The following is a 9,522-nucleotide window of genomic DNA, read 5'->3' on the forward strand; positions in this document are numbered from 1 at the left end:
TAATGACAAAAATGACAAAAATGACAAAAAGGACAAAAATGACAAAAATGACAAAAATGACAAAAAATGACAAAAATGACAAAAATGACAAAAATGACAAAAATGACAAAAATGACAAAAATGACAAAAATGACAAAAATGACAAAAATGACAAAAATGACAAAAATGACAAAAATGACAAAAATGACAAAAATGACAAAAATGACAAAAATGACAAAAATGACAAAAATGACAAAAATGACAAAAATGACAAAAATGACAAAATGACAAAATGACAAAAATGACAAAAACGACAAAAATGACAAAAATGACAAAAATGACAAAAATGACAAAAATGACAAAAATGACAAAAATGACAAAAATGACAAAAATGACAAAAATGACAAAAATGACAAAAATGACAAAAATGACAAAAATGACAAAAATGACAAAAATGACAAAAATGACAAAAATGACAAAAATGACAAAAATGACAAAAATGACAAAAATGACAAAAATGACAAAAATGACAAAAATGACAAAAATGACAAAAATGACAAAATGACAAAAATGACAAAAATGACAAAAATGACAAAAATGACAAAAATGACAAAAATGACAAAAATGACAAAAATGACAAAAATGACAAAAATGACAAAAATGACAAAAATGACAAAAATGACAAAAATGACAAAAATGACAAAAATGACAAAAATGACAAAAATGACAAAATGACAAAAATGACAAAAATGACAAAAATGACAAAAATGACAAAATGACAAAAATGACAGAAATGACAGAAATGACAAAAATGACAAAAATGACAAAAATGACAAAAATGACAAAAATGACAAAAAATGACAAAAATGACAAAAATGACAAAAATGACAAAAATGACAAAAATGACAAAAATGACAAAAATGACAAAAATGACAAAAATGACAAAAATGACAAAAATGACAAAAATGACAAAAATTACAAAAATGACAAAAATGAAAAAAATGAAAAAAATGACAAAAATGACAAAAATGACAAAAATGACAAAAATGGCAAAAATGACAAAAATGACAAAAATGACAAAAATGACAAAAATGACAAAAATGACAAAAATGACAAAAATGACAAAAATGACAAAAATGACAAAAATGACAAAAATGACAAAAATGACAAAAATGACAAAAATGACAAAAATGACAAAAATGACAAAAATGACAAAAATGACAAAAATGACAAAAATGACAAAAATGACAAAAATGACAAAAATGACAAAAATGACAAAAATGACAAAAATGACAAAATGACAAAAATGACAAAAAGGACAAAAAGGACAAAAAGGACAAAAATGACAAAAATTACAAAAATGACAAAAATGACAAAAATGACAAAAATGACAAAAATGACAAAAATGACAAAAATGACAAAAATGACAAAAATGACAAAAATGACAAAAATGACAAAAATGACAAAAATGACAAAAATGACAAAAATGACAAAAATGACAAAAATGACAAAAATGACAAAAATGACAAAAATGACAAAAATGACAAAAATGACAAAAATGACAAAAATGACAAAAATGACAAAATGACAAAAATGACAAAAATGACAAAAATGACAAAAATGACAAAAATGACAAAAATGACAAAAATGACAAAAATGACAAAAATGACAAAAATGACAAAAATGACAAAAATGACACAAATGACACAAATGACAAAAATGACAAAATGACAAAAATGACAAAAATGACAAAAATGACAAAAATGACAAAAATGACAAAAATGACAAAAATGACAAAAATGACAAAAATGACAAAAATGACAAAAATGACAAAAATGAAAAAAATGAAAAAAATGACAAAAATGACAAAAATGACAAAAATGACAAAAATGGCAAAAATGACAAAAATGACAAAAATGACAAAAATGACAAAAATGACAAAAATGACAAAAATGACAAAAATGACAAAAATGACAAAAATGACAAAAATGACAAAAATGACAAAAATGACAAAAATGACAAAAATGACAAAAATGACAAAAATGACAAAAATGACAAAAATGACAAAAATGACAAAAATGACAAAAATGACAAAAATGACAAAAATGACAAAAATGACAAAAATGACAAAAATGACAAAAATGACAAAAATGACAAAAATGACAAAATGACAAAAATGACAAAAATGACAAAAATGACAAAAATGACAAAAATGACAAAAATGACAAAAATGACAAAAATGACAAAAATGACAAAAATGACAAAAATGACAAAAATGACAAAAATGACAAAAATGACAAAAATGACAAAAATGACAAAAATGACAAAAATGACAAAAATGACAAAAATGACAAAAATGACAAAAATGACAAAAATGACAAAAATGACAAAAATGACAAAAATGACAAAAATGGCAAAAATGACAAAAATGACAAAAATGACAAAAATGACAAAAATGACAAAAATGGCAAAAATGACAAAAATGACAAAAATGACAAAAATGACAAAAATGACAAAAATGACAAAAATGACAAAAATGACAAAAATGACAAAAATGACAAAAATGACAAAAATGACAAAAATGACAAAAATGACAAAAATGACAAAAATGACAAAAATGACAAAAATGACAAAAATGACAAAAATGACAAAAATGACAAAAATGACAAAAATGACAAAAATGACAAAAATGACAAAAATGACAAAAATGACAAAAATGACAAAAATGACAAAAATGACAAAAATGACAAAAATGACAAAAATGACAAAAATGACAAAAATGACAAAAATGACAAAAATGACAAAAATGACAAAAATGACAAAAATGACAAAAATGACAAAAATGACAAAAATGACAAAAATGACAAAAATGACAAAAATGACAAAAATGACAAAAATGACAAAAATGACAAAAATGACAAAAATGACAAAAATGACAAAAATGACAAAAATGACAAAAATGACAAAAATGACAAAAATGACAAAAATGACAAAAATGACAAAAATGACAAAAATGACAAAAATGACAAAAATGACAAAAATGACAAAAATGACAAAAATGACAAAAATGACAAAAATGACAAAAATGACAAAAATGACAAAAATGACAAAAATGACAAAATGACAAAAATGACAAAAATGACAAAAATGACAAAAATGACAAAAATGACAAAAATGACAAAAATGACAAAAATGACAAAAATGACAAAAATGACAAAAATGACAAAAATGACAAAAATGACAAAAATGACAAAAATGACAAAAATGACAAAAATGACAAAAATGACAAAAATGACAAAAATGACAAAAATGACAAAAATGACAAAAATGACAAAAATGACAAAAATGACAAAAATGACAAAAATGACAAAAATGACAAAAATGACAAAAATGACAAAAATGACAAAAATGACAAAAATGACAAAAATGACAAAAATGACAAAAATGACAAAAATGACAAAAATGACAAAAATGACAAAAATGACAAAAATGACAAAAATGACAAAAATGACAAAAATGACAAAAATGACAAAAATGACAAAAATGACAAAAATGACAAAAATGACAAAAATGACAAAAATGACAAAAATGACAAAAATGACAAAAATGACAAAAATGACAAAAATGACAAAAATGACAAAAATGACAAAAATGACAAAAATGACAAAAATGACAAAAATGACAAAAATGACAAAAATGACAAAAATGACAAAAATGACAAAAATGACAAAAATGACAAAAATGACAAAAATGACAAAAATGACAAAAATGACAAAAATGACAAAAATGACAAAAATGACAAAAATGACAAAAATGACAAAAATGACAAAAATGACAAAAATGACAAAAATGACAAAAATGACAAAAATGACAAAAATGACAAAAATGACAAAAATGACAAAAATGACAAAAATGACAAAAATGACAAAAATGACAAAAATGACAAAAATGACAAAAATGACAAAAATTACAAAAATTACAAAAATGACAAAAATGACAATAATTACAAAAATTACAAAAATTACAAAAATTACAAAAATTACAAAAATTACAAAAATTACAAAAATTACAAAAATTACAAAAATTACAAAAATTACAAAAATTACAAAAATTACAAAAATGACAATAATTACAAAAATTACAAAAATTACAAAAATTACAAAAATTACAAAAATTACAAAAATTACAAAAATTACAAAAATTACAAAAATTACAAAAATTACAAAAATTACAAAAATTACAAAAATTACAAAAATTACAAAACAAAAATTACAAAAAATTACAAAAATTACAAAAAATACAAAAATTACAAAAATTACAAAAATTACAAAAATTACAAAAATTACAAAAATTATAAAAACTATAAAAATCACAAAAATTACAAAAATTACAAAAATGACAAAAATTACAAAAATTGCAAAAATTACAAAAATTACAAAAATAACAAAAATTACAAAAATTACAAAAATTACAAAAATTACAAAAATTACAAAAATTACAAAAATTACAAAAATTACAAAAATGACAAAAATTACGAAAATTACAAAAATTACAAAAATTACAAATATAATAAAAATTACAAAAATTACAAAAATTACAAAAATTAAAAAATTACAAAAATTACAAAAATTACAAAATTTACAAAAATTACAAAAATTACAAAAATTACAAAAATGACAAAAATGACAAAAATGACAAAAATGACAAAAATGACAAAAATGACAAAAATGACAAAAATGACAAAAATGACAAAAATGACAAAAATGACAAAAATGACAAAAATGACAAAAATGACAAAAATGACAAAAATGACAAAAATGACAAAAATGACAAAAATGACAAAAATGACAAAAATGACAAAAATGACAAAAATGACAAAAATGACAAAAATGACAAAAATGACAAAAATGACAAAAATGACAAAAATGACAAAAATGACAAAAATGACAAAAATGACAAAAATGACAAAAATGACAAAAATGACAAAAATGACACAAATGACAAAAATGACAAAAATGACAAAAATGACAAAAATGACAAAAATGACAAAAATGACAAAAATGACAAAAATGACAAAAATGACAAAAATGACAAAAATGACAAAAATGACAAAAATGACAAAAATGACAAAAATGACAAAAATGACAAAAATGACAAAAATGACAAAAATGACAAAAATGACAAAAATGACAAAAATGACAAAAATGACAAAAATGACAAAAATGACAAAAATGACAAAAATGACAAAAATGACAAAAATGACAAAAATGACAAAAATGACAAAAATGACAAAAATGACAAAAATGACAAAAATGACAAAAATGACAAAAATGACAAAAATGACAAAAATGACAAAAATGACAAAAATGACAAAAATGACAAAAATGACAAAAATGACAAAAATGACAAAAATGACAAAAATGACAAAAATGACAAAAATGACAAAAATGACAAAAATGACAAAAATGACAAAAATGACAAAAATGACAAAAATGACAAAAATGACAAAAATGACAAAAATGACAAAAATGACAAAAATGACAAAAATGACAAAAATGACAAAAATGACAAAAATGACAAAAATGACAAAAATGACAAAAATGACAAAAATGACAAAAATGACAAAAATGACAAAAATGACAAAAATGACAAAAATGACAAAAATGACAAAAATGACAAAAATGACAAAAATGACAAAAATGACAAAAATGACAAAAATGACAAAAATGACAAAAATGACAAAAATGACAAAAATGACAAAAATGACAAAAATGACAAAAATGACAAAAATGACAAAAATGACAAAAATGACAAAAATGACAAAAATGACAAAAATGACAAAAATGACAAAAATGACAAAAATGACAAAAATGACAAAAATGACAAAAATGACAAAAATGACAAAAATGACAAAAATGACAAAAATGACAAAAATGACAAAAATGACAAAAATGACAAAAATGACAAAAATGACAAAATGACAAAAATGACAAAAATGACAAAAATGACAAAAATGACAAAAATGACAAAAATGACAAAAATGACAAAAATGACAAAAATGACAAAAATGACAAAAATGACAAAAATGACAAAAATGACAAAAATGACAAAAATGACAAAAATGACAAAAATGACAAAAATGACAAAAATGACAAAAATGACAAAAATGACAAAATGACAAAAATGACAAAAATGACAAAATGACAAAAATGACAAAAATGACAAAAATGACAAAAATGACAAAAATGACAAAATGACAAAAATGACAAAAATGACAAAAATGACAAAAATGACAAAAATGACAAATGACAAAAATGACAAAAATGACAAAAATGACAAAAATGACAAAAATGACAAAAATGACAAAAATGACAAAAATGGCAAAAATGACAAAAATGACAAAAATGACAAAAATGACAAAAATGACAAAAATGACAAAAATGACAAAAATGACAAAAATGACAAAAATGACAAAAATGACAAAAATGACAAAAATGACAAAAATGACAAAAATGACAAAAATGACAAATATGACAAAAATGACAAAAATGACAAAAATGACAAAAATGACAAAAATGACAAAAATGACAAAAATGACAAAAATGACAAAAATGACAAAAATGACAAAAATGACAAAAATGACAAAAATGACAAAAATTACAAAAATGACAAAAATGACAAAAATGACAAAAATGACAAAAATGACAAAAATGACAAAAATGACAAAAATGACAAAAATGACAAAAATGACAAAAATGACAAAAATGACAAAAATGACAAAAAGGACAAAAATGACAAAAATGACAAAAATGACAAAAATGACAAAAATGACAAAAATGACAAAAATGACAAAAATGACAAAAATGACAAAAATGACAAAAATGACAAAAATGACAAAAATGACAAAAATGACAAAAATGACAAAAATGACAAAAATGACAGAAATGAAAAAAATGACAAATATGACAAAAATTACAAAAATTACAAAAATTACAAAAATTACAAAAATTACAAAAATTACAAAAATTACAAAAATTACAAAAATTACAAAAATTACAAAAATGACAAAAATTACAAAAATTACAAAAATTACAAAAATTACAAAAATTACAAAAATTACAAAAATTACAAAAATTACAAAAATTACAAAAATTACAAAAATTACAAAAATTACAAAAATTACAAAAATTACAAAAATTACAAAAATTACAAAAATTACAAAAATTACAAAAATTACAAAAATTACAGAAATTACAAAAATTACAGAAATTAAAAAAAATTACAAAAATTACAAAAATTACAAAAATTACAAAAATTACAAAAATTACAAAAATGACAAAAATTACAAAAATGACAAAAATTACAAAAATTACAAAAATTACAAAAATTACAAAAATTACAAAAATTACAAAAATTACAAAATTACAAAAATTACAAAAATTACAAAAATTACAAAAATTACAAAAATGACAAAAATTACAAAAATTACAAAAATTACAAAAATTACAAAAATTACAAAAATTACAAAAATTACAAAAATTACAAAAATTACAAAAATTACAAAAATTATAAAAACTATAAAAATCACAAAAATTACAAAAATTACAAAAATTACAAAAATTACAAAAATTGCAAAAATTACAAAATTACAAAAATTACAAAAATTACAAAAAATACAAAAATTACAAAAATTACAAAAATTACAAAAATTAAAAAAATTACAAAAACTACAAAAATGACAAAAAATACAAAAATTACAAAAATTACAAAAATTACAAAAATTACAAAAATTACAAAAATTACAAAAATTACAAAAATTACAAAAATTACAAAAATTACAAAAATTACAAAAATGACAAAAATTACAAAAATTACAAAAATTACAAAAATTACAATAATTACAAAAATTACAAAAATTACAGAAATTACAAAAATTACAAAAATTACAAAAATTACAAAAATTACAAAAATTACAAAAATTACAAAAATTACAAAAATTACAAAAATTACAAAAATTACAAAAATTACAAAAATTACAAAAATTACAAAAATTACAAAAATTACAAAAATTACAAAAATTACAAAAATTACAAAAATTACAAAAATTACAAAAATTACAAAAATTACAAAAATTACAAAAATTACAAAAATTACAAAAATTACAAAAATTACAAAAATTACAAAAATTACAAAAATTACAAAAATTACAAAAATTACAAAAATTATAAAAACTATAAAAATCACAAAAATTACAAAAATTACAAAAATTACAAAAATTACAAAAATTGCAAAAATTACAAAAATTACAAAAATGACAAAAATTACAAAAATTACAAAAATTACAAAAATTACAAAAATTACAAAAATTACAAAAATTACAAAAATTACAAAAATTACAAAAATTACAAAAATTACGAAAATTACAAAAATTACAAAAATTACAAATATTACAAGTATAATAAAAATTACAAAAATTACAAAAATTACAAAAATTAAAAAATTACAAAAATTACAAAAATTACAAAAATTACAAAAATTACAAAAATTACAAAAATTACAAAAATTACAAAAATTACAAAAATTACAAAAATTACAAAAATTACAAAAATGACAAAAATTACAAAAGTTACCAAAATTACAAAAATGACAATAATTACAAAAAATACTAAAATAACAAAAATTACAAAAATTACAAAAATTTACAAAAATTACAAAAATTACAAAAATTACAAAAATTACAAAAATTACAAAAATTACAAAAATTAAAAAAATTACAAAAATTACAAAAATTACAAAAATTACAAAAATTACAAAAATTACAAAAATTACAAAAATTACAAAAATTACAAAAATTACAAAAATCACAAAAATTACAAAAATTACAAAAATTACAAAAATTACAAAAATTACAAAAATTACAAAAATTACAAAAATTACAAAAATTACAAAAATTACAAAAATTACAAAAATTACAAAAATTACAAAAATTACAAAAATTACAAAAATTACAAAAATGACAAAAATTACAAAAATTACAAAAATTACAAAAATTACAAAAATTACAAAAATTACAAAAATTACAAAAATGACAAAAATTACAAAAATTTCAAAAATTACAAAAATTACAAAAATTACAAAAATTACAAAAATTACAAAAATTACAAAAATTACAAAAATTACAAAAATTACAAAAATTACAAAAATTACAAAAATGACAAAAATGACAAAAATGACAAAAATTACAAAAATTACAAAAATTACAAAAATTACAAAAATTACAAAAATGACAAAATTTTCAGAAATAACAAAAATTACAAAACCTACAAAAATTACAAAAACTACAAAAAAGACAAAATTGCAAAATTAACAAAAATATAAGAAATAAAAAAAATTGAAGAAATGCAAAAATTTTCATTAGTATAAAATTTACTATCACTGTGAATTTTAAATGACAAAATATGAAGAAATGGCTTAATATATAAGATTTGCAAAAATTGTATTTTTTTTTACAAAAATTGCAAAAAATGTCAAAAATGAAGAAAT

The sequence above is a fragment of the Uranotaenia lowii genome, chromosome 2, assembly GCF_029784155.1.
Source record: "Uranotaenia lowii strain MFRU-FL chromosome 2, ASM2978415v1, whole genome shotgun sequence".
In the NCBI taxonomy this organism is placed as follows: Eukaryota; Metazoa; Arthropoda; class Insecta; order Diptera; family Culicidae; genus Uranotaenia; species Uranotaenia lowii.